At 40.9% G+C, this 17,903-nt stretch overlaps 1 protein-coding gene across 2 annotated transcripts in view; it reads right to left on the bottom strand.

Annotated features, from left to right (window-relative positions):
* Positions 1-14,121: 14,121 nt before the first annotated feature.
* Positions 14,122-17,903, bottom strand: part of ALCAM (activated leukocyte cell adhesion molecule) — a 117,280-nt gene continuing 113,498 nt past the window's right edge. Inside the window, exon 16 of one of the 2 annotated variants that reach the window (XM_059837055.1) lies at positions 14,122-16,443. The gene's annotated coding sequence lies outside the window, so the exon portion shown is untranslated. The remainder of the gene's footprint in view (positions 16,444-17,903) is intronic. The other variant, XM_059837065.1, reaches the window with a different exon arrangement.

Raw genomic sequence — 17,903 nt, 5'->3', positions numbered from 1 at the left:
GAGCCTGTGCCCATCTCTTCAAGATCCTGACATGTCACACTGTGAACTCTCTCTCCTTTACAGTTTTTGTTGCCCAGGGACATTCAGTGACAGAAAACTCTCCGCTTCTTTCTTGCCCCTTCTGTCTTCCACAGTGAGCAAATGTCTCATTAGCAGCTGTTCATTAGCTGTTCCCCAGCTGTTTGTGCCAGCCTGAAGTACCTGGCCAGCTCTGTAAGTGGCTTTAAGTGCAGTCATCCCTTGTCTGCACAAAGCATCAATGCTGTGTTGAGACCATTAAGCTTTTAACTGTGTCAGTGGTTTGTCTGTTTTCTTGGCTGGAATTGTACTTGTCTGTGTGTTTCCATAGTTCTGTTGCCTTTGAAGCGTGATCCTGAATGGCAACTCCTAATCCATAGGCAGAGGGGGCTTGGAACACACACCCTGTGAGGAGTGACTGAGGGAGCTGGGGGTGTTTAGCCTGGAGAAAAGGAGACTCAGGGGTGACCTTATCACTCTCTACAACTTCCTGAAAGGTGGCTGGAGCCAGGTGGGGGTTGGTCTCTCTCCGGGCAGCAATGGACAGAACCAGAGGAAACAGTCTTAAGCTGTGCCAAGGGAAATGCAGGTTGGATATTAGGAAAAAGTTTTTTACAAAGAGAGTGATGAAGTACTGGAATGGTCTGCCCGGGGAAGTGCTGGAGTCACCGTCCCTGGATGTGTTTAAAAAAAGACTGGATGTGGCACTCAGTGCCATGGTTTAGTTAAGGTGTTGGGGCTGGGTTGGACTCGATCTTTAAGGTCTCTTCCAGCCTTGTGATTCTGTGAATGCTCTGGGGTTGTGAACATGTGGGATCTCTTAAGGTAAACTCTTGGGGAGGGGAAGGCACGCAGTGGGGGCTGTGGTACAGCTGCCTAGGGTTTGGGCTCTACAATCAGTGCATCAGGCCATTGCTGCTCTGTGCTGGCTCCAGATGATGGCTGCTGTTTGAGACAGTGCTACAGTGCTGGTGTGACTGCTGCTGTCAGCCCAACATGCCCTGGTTCCCTGCAAAATTTTTTTTTGTTTGTTTTTGTTTTGTGAAAATGCTTATATTAGCAAGTCCTGTGGGTTGTGGTAAAGTGTGCTAGCCAGGAAAGCTGTGGTGCTAGCTGTCTTCCTGAGGTGAGTCAGAAAATGCAGATGAAAGAAACTCATCTACATTTCTCTGCAATCTCTGCTAACAACATATTCCTTCACCTTCAAACAGGAGCCCACTGAATTGAGCATATAATAACCATTTCAAATGTGTAAGAGCTTGCATATTGAAGCAGTGCAGAGAAATGATGTTAAAGAGAACTGGATTAATTTTAGAGACTGGGAAAATAATGGGTTTTCTAACATTTCTTTTCCTCTATAATTTTTTATCCACTTTTTAGCAAATCTTAAGTTTCATAATGAAATGGGGCATTTTTGTATGCTTTGAGCTGGTTTGTAACTCCACAGGGGAGTATTTAAGCTGCTCAATGCTGTTTGAAAAGATTGTTTAATGATGTGCCACCTCTTTCATGGGATATCTGCAGTATTTTAAGGGTCTTTTTAAATTTTTGTTTATTGTTTGGCTGTAGGGGGTTGGTGTCTTGGCTCTGCCCTGGAAACAAAGAATTTAATGTAAATGTGCTTCGATTGAAGCTTTGCAGCTGTTGTGGTTTCTCTGGTGCAGAATGTGCTGTGTGCACCCCAGGGGCTGTCAGTCCTGACAACACACTGCGCATGTTATCTGCACATTCATTGGCTGGCATCTTTTTTGAGAGTGTGTGGGTCAAGCAAAAACTTGGATACTTTCCTCCTCCTTTTGTCTAATTACCTGTGCCAATCACATGCTGAAGGAAGACTGGAAGTTACATCACCACCAGTCCATGAGCACGAGATCAAAACCAAATGGGACACCAGTGACCAAATAAGATGGAAGGGAGGTATAATTCCACTAGCAGTGAAAGCAGAGGATAAAATTATGGTAAATATATGAAACCATTGGAATAGATGTTTGAAGGAATTTAATGGTAGGACAAAAAGACTTTTGCAGGAAGAGTGATTTTGGGTTTTTTGCTTCACTTTCTATCAGGTGAAAAACTAGCTGCAGGGAGCTTTCCAGGATGGAGATCAGACAAAAGATAAACAGGTAGAAGGCAGAGGAAGGGGGAGAGTAGAAAGAATCTCCCTCCTTATGGTTGGGTTTGGTAGTAAAAGAAAAAACAATAGGAGTCCAGGAACTACTTGACAGGGGATGCATATCTCTTCTGAAAATGGTTTTGGTGATGGAGTATGGACTGTCTAGTGCACTTAACCTATCCAGAGACATGCTCCTTCCAAACTTTTACTGCCTGCCTTAGTTGCTGACTCAATACTGATGAAGTGTCTACAATGCTTGCCTGCAAACATGTGGCTCTTGCTTCAGCACTGCCTTCATTCCATTTTTTCAGCTTTCTCTCTGTGAGGACTTTCTCATTAGAGTTTAAAATTAGTTCAGTATGTGGATAGTGATTTCTCCACTTCAGAGCTGTTTGATCAAAGTCTTAGTGAAAGCCTGTGCCCTACAAAACAAGGGACCCAGCTGTGTTGTCTGCTGAAGGAGCTTGCTGGTAAGCTGAGTTCATCAGATCTGCACAGCTCTGTGTGTATACTCAGCCCTGCTCAGGGCTATTCTGAAACTCCCACTTCCCTGCACATTCCTCTGTGCCTGTGCACAGGAGAACACGAAGGACAGACACATCCTCCTGATGTGAAGATGTGCTGTCAGGGTGGTAAAACCTGGAGTAGTACTGCTGCTGTGCATGCAATCTCGTGCAGCAAACACAGGAGAAATGGACTTTCTGCAGAGTTGCTTGCATGCACAAGGCAGCCCCCCCATGCCTCTGCCGTGGCTGCAGCAGAGGGGAGGGAAGGGGAGCTGTGGGGACAGGGAGGGCACAGTCACAGGAGGTGGAGCAGGGCTGCAGAGTGGATGTGGGCTCATGGCTCATACTCACATCATCCATGTTCTAGTGCTGCTCAATAGGACCCTGGAGGGGTGGAAACAATGCTATACAAGGTTTTAGTCTGAGACACTGCAGGCTTGGCTTCCAGAGTTGCCAACCTCTCTTGTCTCCTCTTTTCTTCAACCTCAGCTGCTGCATCACGGGTTTATTTATTAACAGGTATCACATTACAGGAGAAAGTTTGATTCATCATAAATAGCAGCCCTGTGCTTCAGCAGATATTTTTCTAAGTGTAGTGGGCCTAAAACAAGGCAGTGTGGATTAAACTGTCCTTCTGATTTCCTAGCTCACTTTCAGAGGATGTTTGTCAATCGAAAGCCCTTTCTCAGCCTGGAAAATACTGTCTTTTATTAAAACTCCTTTGAAATCCTTATTCATTATCTTGGCATCTTGTAGAAGGTCCCAAAGTTTGGTTGTCCAAGCCTTGTTCAATGGATGACAGCTTCCAATCCTCTTCAGTAAATAATGGTTCAGTTTCTGTAAGGTTTTTTTTCTTGTCCTCTATTTGATATCTCAGGCCAGGGAACAGTGTATATTCCTACCAATCTGAGTTTAAATGAAGCAGACAGCTAACTTTGATTTGCTTCTGTTCCCTCTCATCAGACAAACTGGCTTGTATTAATCATATTAATAAAAATGGCATTAAAAGTATCAAGTTTTAAAAAGACATGTGACCCACCAAATTACAAGTCATCCTGTGTGCATATTAATTACAACTTCTCTAAATTTTAGCAAAAGTTCAAAGTTCCCTGCATTTTGGCTTTAATTTGGAAAGCTCGCTGTAATGCAAGCTGTATCTCATCCTAGTTCTCTAATCCCAGTATGCTTTAATTTTGGATGGATGGATGACCCCCAAATGCTTTAAATCCACTAAGATTTGCAGTAATTAGAATTTTTTAAAATACTTTGTTTCCTGAACTATTCATGGTGACATCCATCTATTGTCACATGAATTTCTCATGTCATTACTCATTCTTGAAAAAAAAAAAAAAATCAAGTAATTCAAGTAATTTGTATTGAGAGCTTACCTTTGCTGCTACATGGTGGAGGGAGCGTGTTTTCATTTATCTCTTTTTAGTCACTGCTCCCTTTTTGACTGATTGTGCTCTGAAGAGGTGCACATTTGTCAGGAATTTTGGAAGCCCTTCCCCTCCCATCCCAGTCTCCAAGTAGTAGCATTGTCCCAACAGGAGAGCCAGAAAGTCACTCCATCCATTCTGAGTGCTTGCCAATGGAAACTCAAACATAAGGTAGAATGCCTTATTCCTTAAGGCTTTTTTTCTCCCTCTGTTTCATGCTTCTCTCTCCATTTTCTTTTTATTGTAATGTTCCCCCTTACAATGTATGTGATATAATATATAATGCTTCCATACACGAATCTAGTGTATATTTTCGGAATATTTATTTAGTAGTTGTAAAAAACAAGACAAAATGTTGGGATGTTAATCTCGTGTCATCTCCCCCAGACTCCAAGCAAGGTTTTTCCTCTCCTCCTGAGTCATGATTCCATGTCTGACCTTTGCAGAGCAGCATATCCTTTCTCAGTCATGTTTCACAGTGTTGCTGATGGTTTGCTGCTGTTTGCTCAGCTGCTTGTGCTGTCCTGAGCTGTTTTCTCTTCCAGCAGCCTCTGCTTTATTTCTAGTCAGAATTTGCATGTTTAGTCTGCTCTTTGCTTTCTAAGATCTCTCCTCTCATTTCCTGCTTTGGCGGTTTCAGATCATTCCTTTATTTTCTGAAGTGCATTTCCCCCTCCTTCGCTCTTGTCACCTGCATTCCTTGGCTCGCTGATGTGTCTGATGAGGCGCTCCCTCCCATCTTCCCATCTGAGTCTCTCTGAGCAAGAGAGACTTGCTTGTCAAGCAAGCAGGGACCTGCTTGTCCCTGCCCGGCCATCTCCGAGGAGCCAGAGCAGTGCCAAAGGGTAGGATGCTCCTGTGCTGCCATGCAAAGCCAGGGGCCGCCTGCCCTGCAGTGCCCCTCAGTGCAGGGAGAGGCAGGGGAGCAGGGGGAGCACATCTGGCACTGGGAAACAGCTGCCAGAGGCAGGGGAAGCAGCAACAGCCTTGTCTCATGGCAGAGGGTGGTGGGGCAAGCAGGCTGTGATCCAGCACATGCCCCTTTCTGACAGGCATGTGTGAGGGAAGCCTGCTGCTCCATCAGACATTGGGACTGATGTGGGAGAATGCTCAGTGTAGCTAAGAGTGTCATCCATGGAGATCCCCTTGCCTTTCCACAAGCATTGTGTTTGCTGGGCTTTCCCCTCATTCATGGCTGGTTTTCCCCTTTATTTCAGAGGTGACAAAACCCCAGCCCAGCAAAACAAGACAGCAGGTCTGTACCACCACTTGCCAGTGTCTGGATTTAGGCAGTGAGCCCAGGAGGGTCCTGGCTTGACTAACTAGGGGAGAAAAATGTTTCCTTTCTGGACCAGCTAATAATCAGGTTATATATTGACAACTAAAATTTGATTAGGCTTATGATTAGGAAAGAGTAAGCCAGGAGTTTGAAGCCTGTTGTGTCAACAGAACAGATTAGCTTGAGTCTGATGTTCTGCTTTCAGTAAGAAACTGTTCATAGAATAATAGTGTCTGACTTCCTCATGAGGTTCTGACCAGGATACAGGGCTTTGAGCAGTTGCTAAGTATCACAGGATATGCACTGGGACTTTGTAAACGGCCAGACAGAAGGCTACCAAATCGCGTAGTTACAATAAACAGTGATAAGGGAGGAGGGAAATCTCTGACTTTAATGAATAAGGTGAAACTTGCATGTTGGGCAAATACCAGTATTTTGCTGTCGTTTGCCTGAGATGACCAGTTGGAAAGGCAGATGTCCTGCTGGGGGACCCTGAACTCACTGCTGTACAAGGTTTTATTTGCAGAATAGCCCAGTTCAAAAAGTTCTGAACAATTCTGACAATTGACCCTTTTTACTGGAAAGCATTGAGAACATGTCGCCCACTTTTTGTGAGCGGGCTTATTGCACGCAAGGAGAAACTGCCAACATGAGGTGATCTGGAATGGTAATGGCAATTGGGTTCTTACTGAGAGCAGATTTTAGAAGGAGAAAATAAATAATTCTTGTAATTTTTTTATTGTGCCTGGCTACTTTCAGCCAGCTCTGAGAAATGGCCAGCAGATCGCCATGTACTAAACCATTGCTGTTTTGTCATACAAACTGATGTCACAGAAAATCAGGGTACCGACTGTTAAAGCCATATTGTAAATGCCTAGCATTTAGAAATATAACTAATGCTTAGCCTACTTTTCTCATCAGGATAGGATCCAGTGACAGTGTGATTAATCATAGGCTGTTCAGCATCAGTAGGGGGAAATGAAACCTATTAATGCTGCCGTGTTCTCCAGGCACTGAGGCTGTGCTGGGAGGAAATGATCTCTGACGTGAGGGAAGACAGACTCCTAATTCCACACACAAAATTCCACCTGCTGTCAAGAATGATTAGGGATCAGAATGGTATCTGACAGTATCTGTGGTGATTGCTTGATCTTTGTGGCTAACTGTCCGCAATCAGACCCCTATTAAAGTTTTGTGTGGTGTTTTACATTCTGCCTGAAATGCTCCCCTGCCCCAGATACGTAGGAGCAGGACAACTGCTCCCTTGGAGGATGCTTGCTCTCTCTGCCTCAGACACCAGCATTGTGGGGGGACACATTGCTCTCAGCCCAGAGCAGCAAGCTTTGCTTCTGCTTGTTACTTCAGACACCGGGGACACTTTTTGGATGCTGCCATCATCACCACCAGCATTAATGATGTTCTTCAAGTTTATTTGGGGGGCAAGGGGATGGGAACAAAGCAACATTTCTTCTACACCTTTGAACTTCAGCACAGTGGATTTCGATAAAGACATCTTCTGTTCTACGTTATAGCCAGGCTGCCTTTTTCTACTACACAAATGATTCATTTCAGCAGAACCTCTGTGGATTTTGTCCTCCCTCAGATCACTTTGAGTTAACCCATGGGGAGGGGGAGCAGATGTCCTGCTGGGATGCCAGGTCTTGGACTCTAATGTGTCTGCAGGAAAGCTGTAGATTGTCTGAAGGACACACTAAGGGCAATGCACTGTGATCCATCAGCTAAGGGAGAGCAGGATGGTGATGATGTGAACAGAAACACAGAGACAAGTTGCTGTCACACTCACACTGCTCATGCAGATGACAGGGAAGTGCTTGTACTTAACTGCATCCAGGTAGTGGTATCAAGGCTCCCATCTGGAATGATTTGTCTTAGAGGGCAGGTAAGCTAAAAATAACCAGGCAGCTGTAGGGGAGTTTGTCTTGCCAGGTCCCCCTCAGTTAGGGAACTGTATTAGTAAAGCTGAGATTGCTTCTTTACTGTCATTGAACCCACTGAATTTGGGTACAAATGTAGCAGCACTGGGACCAGTGGAGAAGCAGTGATCAGAAACACATTAATTTGGGAGGGGAATGGCTAGAGGAAAGGAGGTACAAGGAGAACAAAAAAAGGCTCAGAAGTGGAGAAATGGAAAGTAAGATAAAAATCAGGTAAAAAACAAAGAAGGGCAGATTTTCTAGCAGTAAGAGTACAAGATTTTACAGATGTTAGTGTAGCTGTCCTACTGTCCTAAGGCCACCAGGATGCCCGAGGTAACCCTTGGGACAACTCCCTCACCTGCCAGCCAGGCCTCCTTTGGAAAGGTCTGGTATGGGGGGGCAGAGCCAAGAGGGATAACTTGCACCTTAATGTTCAATGCTGTGGGGAGGGAAGGTGGTGTCTATTTCAGTAGTAGTTATGTGTAATTAATAGGATTTAGCATTGATAAATGATACCTTTGTAGCTGTGTGTAATTGCAAGCAAAATAAAGTAAATTGGACACAGTTGTCTGTTTATTAGTTAATTAAACTGTTTCATTATTTATTAGTAATATGTTGATTAATCAGTAAGAATTACAGTCCCTATCAGTTCTATCTCCAGCTTGCAATATAAAGGAGGAAAGTCAGACCCTGAGGCAACAATCCAGCATGTGATTCTTCTGAAACTGGGCCTTGGATAGCTGCTTCTCTGTGGAACCCAAAGTAGTAAGAAAGTGTTGTAAACATGTTAATCATCAGTCTGGTTACTCTTCTGCTTTGACTGTCTTCCATAGTAATCTGCAATCCTCAAGGTGGTGTATTCAAAGTAGTTCTTTCATTCCCATTTTTAGCTCATTAATTCCTACATGCTCAAAATTGTCCTGATCTCTTAAATGCCCACATAAATATTTTGGTTCAGCTGCTTTCAGCTTATGGTTCCTCTTTTGGAACAGGGAGGTTGGCAAATTTTTTTTTGGAACTTTATAATCATCTTTTCAAATCTCTCTGGGTATTTAGTAGCTGTCATTGCAGACAGGATGGTTTGGTTCATTTTTTTTTTCTGAGTAGCCTTTTATTTCTTCTTCCTGTGAAATATAATTTAGTTTCCTTTGGGTAAAATTCTCATTCTTGATTTAATTTCATTTGACTGTTCTCTAATGATTTTGGGTCAGCTTTAATGCTTTATGAATAATTTCATTATTTGTTCCCTCTCGCTTCCTTAGTTCCTGACAGCTCCTCTCTCACTACCTCTGTTCTGATGTGCAAGTTTTTGAATTAGCCAGAATTTAGAGTTTTTCCCATGTAGATAAGCATCAGTAATACACAATTGGGGTGCTATTTGTGATACCTTCACACCAAAATCCTTTTCAGGATGGTGGAAGCAGAAGCTGTTTTCCCCCTTAGAAATTCTGTCACCTTTGCTGTTTACCACAGCCACGATCACTGTTTCTTTGGCCATGTCTCTGCCCTATGCCCAGACAGCAAAAAATGGCCATGCCTCATATTTCAAGTGGATTTATTAGGAATGCTGAGTAATGCATTTTTTGCTGGATCACTTATTACACTTGTGTTTTGTGTCAAGATCTAGTTGGATGAAAGAACTGAGTGCATTGAAACACCATTTGAGAGGGTTATTGGTTAATAATACCTTGAAATGCAGTTGAATGTTTTTCCTCACGCAAATTTATGCAAATATTTTTGCACTGAAGTTGGAATTATTATAATAAAGGCAGTAGTATGTATATTGAGGAAGCTGAGCTATTTGGGTTTAGTTACCCTATCTCTTAGAGTTGAAGACACTCATCCTGTCCAGTCTAATTATTTTCACAGAAGTTTTTTTTTTTTCTTTCCTCTCAGTTCCTCTCTGAGATGAATTGTACTGATTGAAGAAATGCAGATGTTTAAGTTCTCTCGGTACCTGCTGCTATGTTGAAGCTGGCTTAGTGCTTCAGCCAGTCCTGCTCCAGCAGTTACTGCTGGTTTAGCCATTAGAGCTTCCTCAAAACTCAGTGAGCAAATGCAACCTGCTTAATGTCGACTCTCTGCACGCCTTCTGCAATGGTTTGTCACCGACATATTCTATGAAAAATCCTTTCCTTAGGATTTTTCCCTCTTGAGAAGCTGAGAGGCTTCAAGAACAAACTGTAAACAATTCTTATCTGCTGCTGTGGAATGTAACAGGTGGATCTGTGAATGGCCTCATCTGGTTGTTTCTAATTAATGGCCAATCACAGTCCACATGTCTAGACTGTCTAGGTCAGACAGAAGCTTTTGTTATTCACTCTTTTTCTATTCTTAGCTTAGCCTTCTGATGAAATCCTTTCTTCTATTATTTTAGTATAGTATTAATATATTATATATCATAAAATAATACACCAAGCCTTCTGAAACATAGAGTCAACTTTCTCGTCTCTTCCCTCATCCTAAGACCCCAGCGAACAATGCAACAATGGTTGAAGTTCCTTTCAGCATTTCTATCTGCTGCAACTGGAATTAGATGGATTTGTTAATTTTTGAATTTACCTCTGCCCAATACTGTAGGCTGTTCCCTCTCTGGAGCTACGTGCAGAGTTTTGGTGGCTTCCTCTGTTAAAGATGACCACTTAGGGTAGCAGCTTTGTAAAGGATTGCTCTCACTGCTGTGAGCCCCAGATCCCTTCTTGCTGATAGGTGTTAGCACCTTTTAGCTCATGTTAGTGCAGAGAAACATACACATAATGAGGAGAGAGCAGATGTTTGTCTCTAAGGACAGCAGTAGAGAAAGCATTAGGATGGAGCAGTGCTCCTGTCTAAGGGCTGTATCCTTGGAGGATGCTGCTGACCACAACAACATTCCTAGTTCAGATTCTTTTTTGCCTTTTTTATTTTTTAAGATTTGCACTTGGAAAAGTATTTAGCTTTCATTTAAGGTAACTTTTAGTGAGTTGTCCTCCTATTTGCTGGCAGTTTCACTCTTCCCTTTTCTCCCACACCCCTTTTTGAAGGACCAAACAATTGACTTTTCAGTCAGAGGCAGAGTGAGAGGAGTTGGTCCACAAATACAACTTTCTCAAAAGCTTCTGACTACTGATGACTTTTGCTGCTAAACTTGTATTTCTTATCCCTGCCTTGAATATGTGTAAAAATTTCAGTGAAAAACTCTGCTTTTCAACTGTTGTTCCTGGTGTGGTTTAGATTAGGAAAATCTGGGACGCAGTGCGGTGCAGAAGAGGAACAGCAAACCTGGACTGCACTGCACAGTGGATTATTTCAAGTACAATGAGTGGGGGAAGAAAGACATTGCACTTAGAATAGATACTACACTTGATAAAAAAGCCTGAGTATTCTACACACTGCTAATCTTGCTAGCTTAATTTTTATCAGAAAGTCTGTCTGAGCTGATTTCCATATCCTGTTTCTTTCTGTTTAGTATGTACACTCACTTTGGCCAGTTGTGTTTGTTGTGTGTTTACTTCCCTAAATTCATGGAAATGAGTGTTATCTTTCTTTATTTGGAGTAATAAAACCAGATCAAGCTTTTATATCAACATGAACAAAATCAAATTTGTGAAGATATTTTGTCTATGATGAGGGTTTTATTTGAACCTTTAATTAATTTCATTTCCTGAATTTAGATTCAATTATATGTTCTTCCTTTTAAATGTATTCTGTTGTCCAGGCTAGAATAGCTCTTCTTGTGATGAATGCAGATATTCATGAAAACTTTTGATCTGTTATTGAGCACTTACAACACAACCTGAATTTGTAGTTCCTTTCTAGCCCTGTAAAAATCAAACTGACATCAGAAATGTCCCCATTCAGCCACTTAACTCCTCTGGTGAAAATTTCAAGGGCAGGGGGGAGAATGGATTAGGATGATGTAAGTTTGATCTGAGGGAAACATTGCTCTGAGTTTGTAGTTGGTCTCTTTTAATAAAAGCTTTATTATATAGCTTGTTATATAATTATTGCTCTGCTACTATATTCTATATCACTCTATAACTATTCTATTATTATATTGTAGAATATATCCGAGTGAAATTGAACATAGGTTTGTATTGAAAGAGGGGCTCTTTTTTACTAGAAAAACTAAATGGGTAGAAGTCACTATATTTAAATATGATTTAATTTGTTACTTATTAGAGAAATAGGATGTTCCTTCTTTCCCTCCACTCTCTTGAGTCAAGGGCTGGGTCTTATGCAATAAATCCTTGCATCATAACTGCATGGACTGAATATAGGAAAAAAGATCACATTCTTAAACTTAAGACTTGTGCTGGCATTCCAGTACCTAATGATATTTATTTACCATTATTTTTAATGCTATGAGTGACAGGAAAAAGGTTAGACAAGAAAAAAGGGCACAGTGGTGCGCCTGGATTTATGTTATGGTATTACAGTTGAGCCTTTGGAGTGTGGGTTAGATTTTTGTGCAATTTTCCCAAAATAGGGAAACTCCAGGGGACTCCAGAACTAGGGATGTGACCACACAGAAGCCCAGGCAGAGGAAGCTTGGTATGTTTCTACTTTTTCCTGTTTCACAGTCTATTTCATGTCTATACTTGTGTTAAATTGCTGATATTTACTGGGTGTCCAGCAAATGAAGAAATGATGGTGAGGGCAGCAGAGAACCAATCCGTACTGGAGATGTGGCAATGAGCACCAGCACAGGGAACTGAATCTGACAGAGGCCTTGGCTGTAACACCTGGTGGAGCATGAGAAGAGGCAAAACATCTGGGGGAAAACAGGGGGAGGGTGAGTGATGACAGAGGCACATTACTGTTTTCTCACTAAGAAACAAAATTTCCTAATAATTTGTCAGGCTCTACCTTTTCAAGCTGAAATTCATTACTCCATCAAAGTGAATGCCTCTCTACTAACAGCCTAAATGTCTCTATTTAGAATGTAAATGAGAAAAATGTATGAATTACAAGACATTTTAAGACTTGTGAGTGGCTGGGTGGATGGAGTTAGTCTTATTTTAGAAATTGGCTTTGACATAATTTGATAATAAGTAATAGGCTTAGTTTCTGATTCTCTAATAACTTGAAATGCAGCAAATCTTTGCTGAATGTGTGAGCTGCATTACATATGAATGCAAGGCAAGGGGTGTATGTGGGGGGTTGGCTGCTTGGTTTGTTTGCAGCCTGGCTGCCTCTCTTCCTACAGTGCCCTCCCTCCCTGGCAGACCACCATGAGAGAGGGTTGAAGTGAGCCTTGCTCTGCACTGAGTTATGCCAGCTTGAGGATGTTATCCTTTTCCAGAAGATCCTGGGAGCCCTTCAGGGGTTAGAAGCACATAACTGGAAGGTATGTACCTCCTGTGCTCCCCTGGCTCCTTCTGCCTGGAGGAGAAACCTGCCTGAAAATGCTGTATTGGGAGATTCTTGGAAACAGACACCTGAAGGCAGAGGCATTCTCGTAAAAAGGAAACCCAGAAAACATTTGCACAGATGTGGTTGACACAGGAGGTCATGATCTCATTTCATATGTCACTGCTTAATCTTAGCTGAGATAATTACAGACATATGGCTGTCTAAATATGAAGTCAACAGGAAGGTATCCAGCTACATGTGGTACTACAAGCAAATCAGATTTCACTGCAACAGCCAGCAGCTGAGGCTATTAGGTGAATATTGGATATTCCCTGACAAAATTTATCCCTAAAAAAAAGGACAACAAATTTAGATTTATTCATTCTTTGTATGTCTTTGTGGACTGGTACCAGTATAGATAAAACTCACATTAGTATCTCGTAATGTTCAAATAATAACCAGTATAGAATTTAGTTACTTATTTGTGTATTTTTTCCAAAGCATGACAGGATAAAAACTCTGTGTCCAGAAAAAGGTGTAACATATTGCCTAAACCGTCTGGGTTGGTGCTGGCAAATCCTGGAAAATACCCAGACAGTGAGGGGTGGATGGCTTGTTCCCTTGGACAGCAGCTGGGTCAGCGCTGTCCCTTGCCTGGGCTCTGAGCAGCTGCCAGCCCCAGCAGCACAGCAGCAGTAGGTGCAGTAAAGCCCTACAGCAGAGGGTGGGCTGTACTACTCAGAACCAGTACAAAATGTCCCTGGTGCTTTTCCTTTTATAGTGCTGACCCCAATTACTTTTTTTTTCCCCTTTCTTTCCAGAAGGCCTCACCTTGTGGCCACACCATTATCAGGTTTCTGCAGCTCATATCCACTGCAGCACAGCTATAGCTTTGATATTGTTGCTTGAGAGGACTCCCAGAGGTGCTTGGGAAGCCCATAGGTATTTTTGCAGGGTACTGCCTTTGAAGCATGCAGTGAAACCCCCTGGTTTGTTTCAAGCTCAGTGGCAGTTTCCTGCACAGCCATGGACAGATAGCAAAATTTACATTTTTTCCTGACTGTAAAGCAAGAGGATGGGCTCTCCTCTACTGCCTCCTGTCATGCTTTTAAGCCATTTGTGAGCAGGGATTTCTTTTTCTTCCTGTGCATAGTAAACTGAGGTTGAACTCTTGTGGTGTCCTTGCTCAGATTTGAACAGGGCCCCCCCACATCCACTGCTAGGGTAATTATTTGTCCATGTCCCAAGCAGAGACCTGCACAATGAGCTTTGGCAAGGCTTTGTGCACCAGCTTGTGCTGAGAAAGTGCTTGTCCCCAGGTGCTGTGGGCCAGGAGAAGCCCCACAAACCCACACCCATCATCCCATGACCTTTCCTGGGAGCCAGACTCCACAGGGTGTATCTGCAGGACCACAGGCAGCAGCAGCAGCTCTGGGTATGAGCCTTCCCTCGGGCTCACACATGTTCTTGTAAACTGAGATTTCACACAAGCCAGTGAAGACATACTTCAGTTTTATTGTTGTTTAGGCATGGATAGAAACATTAATTCTTTTGCACTCTTGGTTCTTGAAACTTGCCTATAGTGAACTTGGAGCAGTGAAAAACCCAGCTCCTCGGACTGACGATTTAAAGTGCATAGGAGATCAAGCAGAATCCCAAAAGGCGAGGAGTTGTTTATATTCCTTTTTCTGTAGCTGTGAAAGTTGAAGGACTTTTTTTTCTTCTCGTTTGCCCTATATTCCCCTGACAGTGGTATGAAAATTTTCAGCCCTTCCCTATGCTTTCCCTTTGAAGTTTTCCCTATCTTTGGAAGATTCCTCTCTGTATTTAGGAATTATTTGTAGTGGTATAAACAAAGAGAGGCGGTAGATGCACACTCCTTCACAGGACTCTGGTACAATGTTTCCCGTTCAGAGTCATGCCCACTGAATTTGTTTTTACTTTTACAAAATGTGTACCACTTGGCAGTGTTCTTGCACCAAAAGAAAAAGATATATTTATATATAAAGTAACTTTTTTGTGTGTTCACGTTTTATTTTCGAAAAACAGGTGTTTAAAAATTTTAGAATTTTTTTAACAAAATTCTAAAAAGAAAAAAATCACAATATTTACAGAGATAACAGAATGGCTTAGCCATGCAAAACAAATTACTTTGGTTTTTCCCCCATTTTACTTTGGTTTAAATATTGACCAAGATTATATTTTTTTTTTCTTTTTGCCAAATAAAACAGTAACAAATTAAAGTTTAGAGGCATATAACAGGAGTTCCCTCTAATATTTTATACAGCATAGAGTTTATAGGACATCTTATGTATTTAATCCATGCCAATGCACTACAGGAAGCTTTTATTAAGACATCAGTCACTACTGCCCAGACATTTAACATTTTACAAATTTACAAGTAACAGTGTTTTCTGCCCCCTAAATAATGCAAAAGTGGCAAAATACATTTCCTAACGTCCCTCTTTTTCTTTTATTTATTTATTTATTTTTGCCTACCAGTCTATAAAAACTTACTTTTTCCCTGGATATTTGTAAATGGAAACCTGATGTTCTGCTTACTTCTACTGTTCCTTTCCATCAAAGCTGCCTGTTACCTTCTTCCAGAAACTAACTTTCCAGATAAGATGAAACTTATCTCCCTTAAGTACAACTCTCTATTGGCCATTCACCCTAAAACCTTTTCTTATCAAGTACCATTCTAAAAATTCCCTCAAGCAAAAAACATGTTTATAAAGTTACAAACTTGAATGTAACTAAAGATACATAGACATTTCCTTGTTACAATTATATGTACTGTTTGATAAATTAGGTACCAGTTAAAAACACTAAAATTATCTCAAGGTGCATTCAATATCTGTAGCATAGTTAACAAAAACACACAAAATATATATATATATATATATTCTATTTTTGTGGGAAAAAATGCAGCTTTGATATGACCACTTTTTAAAAAAGTTTCCAATTCTGACTGGTATCTCTCTGAAAAGAAGAAAAGGTACAGTACTTTAAGGCAGCGAATAACATAAAGGAATCAAAATTAATCCAGAATTCCAGTTCCTTATCCTAATGCTAACATGAAAGACGACTGATAACCATCAATAAAATGCATGTCTTGCTCTAGAAGAAAAGGATTTTTTAGCCACCGGCTGTATGTAGGCTACGAATCTTTCATAGTGTTCCTTACTCAATACCCAGACTTCTTCAGGGAAACTCTTTATTCCCCTTCTAGCTTGTTTAGCTTTGCATGGTTTTTTAAATGTTCACTTTCATTAACAATTTAGTTTATTCTTGTCACAGCTGTCACCCTTCTGCTTTACCATGATTTCAAAGAATGAAAAAGGAGTTTGACATTTTCCTTTAAGACAATCTTACACTCTAGGTACTTGCTACAAAGCAGAGGCTTCACTGATTACAACCAGAATCAGACATGTACCTGCTCAAAGGGTGTCATAAAAACAACTGAAATAAAACCATTACACTATACATCAGATTAACAGCAACTCCCAGAACAAAGCCTTACAGTGTATAAAAATAGCTACGTAAAAAATTTACATAAAGGCAAACAAAAAGAAATCTTCAGTGCAGACATTTACAAAAAAATATTTCAAACAGAACACAACATGGTGACCTATTATCATGGCTGTTGCCAAAATTAGTTTGTGGGGATTTTTTAGCTTGAGATAATTGTGTCTAAAATCCTTTGAAAACCTGGTAGTATGATCTGCTTAATACTTGAACCATGAATAGCTGTCACTTCTTTGTATATGTTTAAATACAATCCACGTTCATGCTTCAATTGGTCTATATGTATTCTCTGAAAATATGAAAGATAAAGCCAGTTAAATATTTTAAAATATGTTAACCATCATAACTACTCAGTATCTATGCTGTAAATAAACAGCTACATGAAAAGTACTTTCTTCTGCAGCTCAGTGATGTAAACACTTTCTTTCCTGACGAGAATCACTGTTGCAGTATTGTTCCCAGTAAATCCAGTAAGTTTATCTGGTAAGTAATGGATTTATGCTCATTTCAGTTAAGCACATGTACTGATCTGAAGGAATACAGTGTAGAAGATTGCACCACAGGCACATAGGGTGTTCACGCTGCAACTTTTTCAAAATCCAAACTGACTTGTTTTCCATCTTTAAATCCTTCCTAGGACGTCATTTCAGTATTCCCAATTCCCTTTTCCAAACTAGTAAAACAGTGATATTGTTGGTAAAGCGCCTACAGCAATGCTGCATGTCTTGATATACTATGTAATTGCTCTATATAATCCATTACATTCTAAATATTTAATGCAAAACTTGTGGTTCGTATTAGAAAATTTCAGACAATACTGACATATTGAAATTATTGACAGTTGCATTCATTTAAAGAAGAAACCTTGTTATATAAATATGAAATATCATAATTCCACATAATTCCATATGCTTTAAACCCCTGCTACCTCAAGAAGGTATCCAGTGCTATTTACTTAAGATCACTGAAAATCAGGGCTGTCTACAGATTTCCTGTGCAGGAGCTTACAATGCAAGAACCCTTGAATATGTAATACACTCATTTTTAAGACTATTTTATAACTAACTCAACGACCCTCTATGGTTAGCTGGTTTCCAGACTCTTGTGTTAACACCGTGTTAATTTTAAATGCCCTAAACTGGCCAGAAAAATGGTCTAACCCCCTTCCTCGGGTACTAGGAGGAGAGGTGCATCAGTGGTGTATGTATGTGTGAGCACAGGGTGGTGCTCTTGGCGCTCTGCAGTGTTCCTGTAATTCCCCACAGAACTTCGGCATCTGCCAGACCATTTGTAAACAGTTTACTTCATACAGATCCCAGCGGGGGAAACTTTCAAACCTGTTACTAATGTAATACACAGTGTCTCTTGCCAGGATAAAACTGATCATAGTACAGGTGTGTGAAATCTAGACTAAGAGAATTATTTTGTTCTAAGGGAAGGAAGTTTCATGACTTTACATTAATGACGGAAAAAGTGAGCAAGGACTTGGAAACTGTTGCTTTCAGTAGGGGAATAAGTTCCTGTAAATATTTCAAGTCATAACTTGAAACCTTCTGAACTCTATCTAAACATAGTCTTCATATAAACACAAACATACACACGAACAGTGGTACAGTATAAAATTTGTACTTTCATTTCCTCAGCACATGCATTAAAATAAAGCCAAGTATCAAGTTCCATCTGAATGTCAGACTACTTTTTGTATTTGTATATGAATCTCTGAATTCTACTGGCCAAAAGCTTGAGCCT

The sequence above is a fragment of the Haemorhous mexicanus genome, chromosome 2 (assembly GCF_027477595.1).
Source record: "Haemorhous mexicanus isolate bHaeMex1 chromosome 2, bHaeMex1.pri, whole genome shotgun sequence".
NCBI classification, from domain to species: Eukaryota; Metazoa; Chordata; class Aves; order Passeriformes; family Fringillidae; genus Haemorhous; species Haemorhous mexicanus.
Note: the sequence above shows the minus strand (reverse complement) of the source record. Positions and strands in the feature narration are given on the sequence as shown.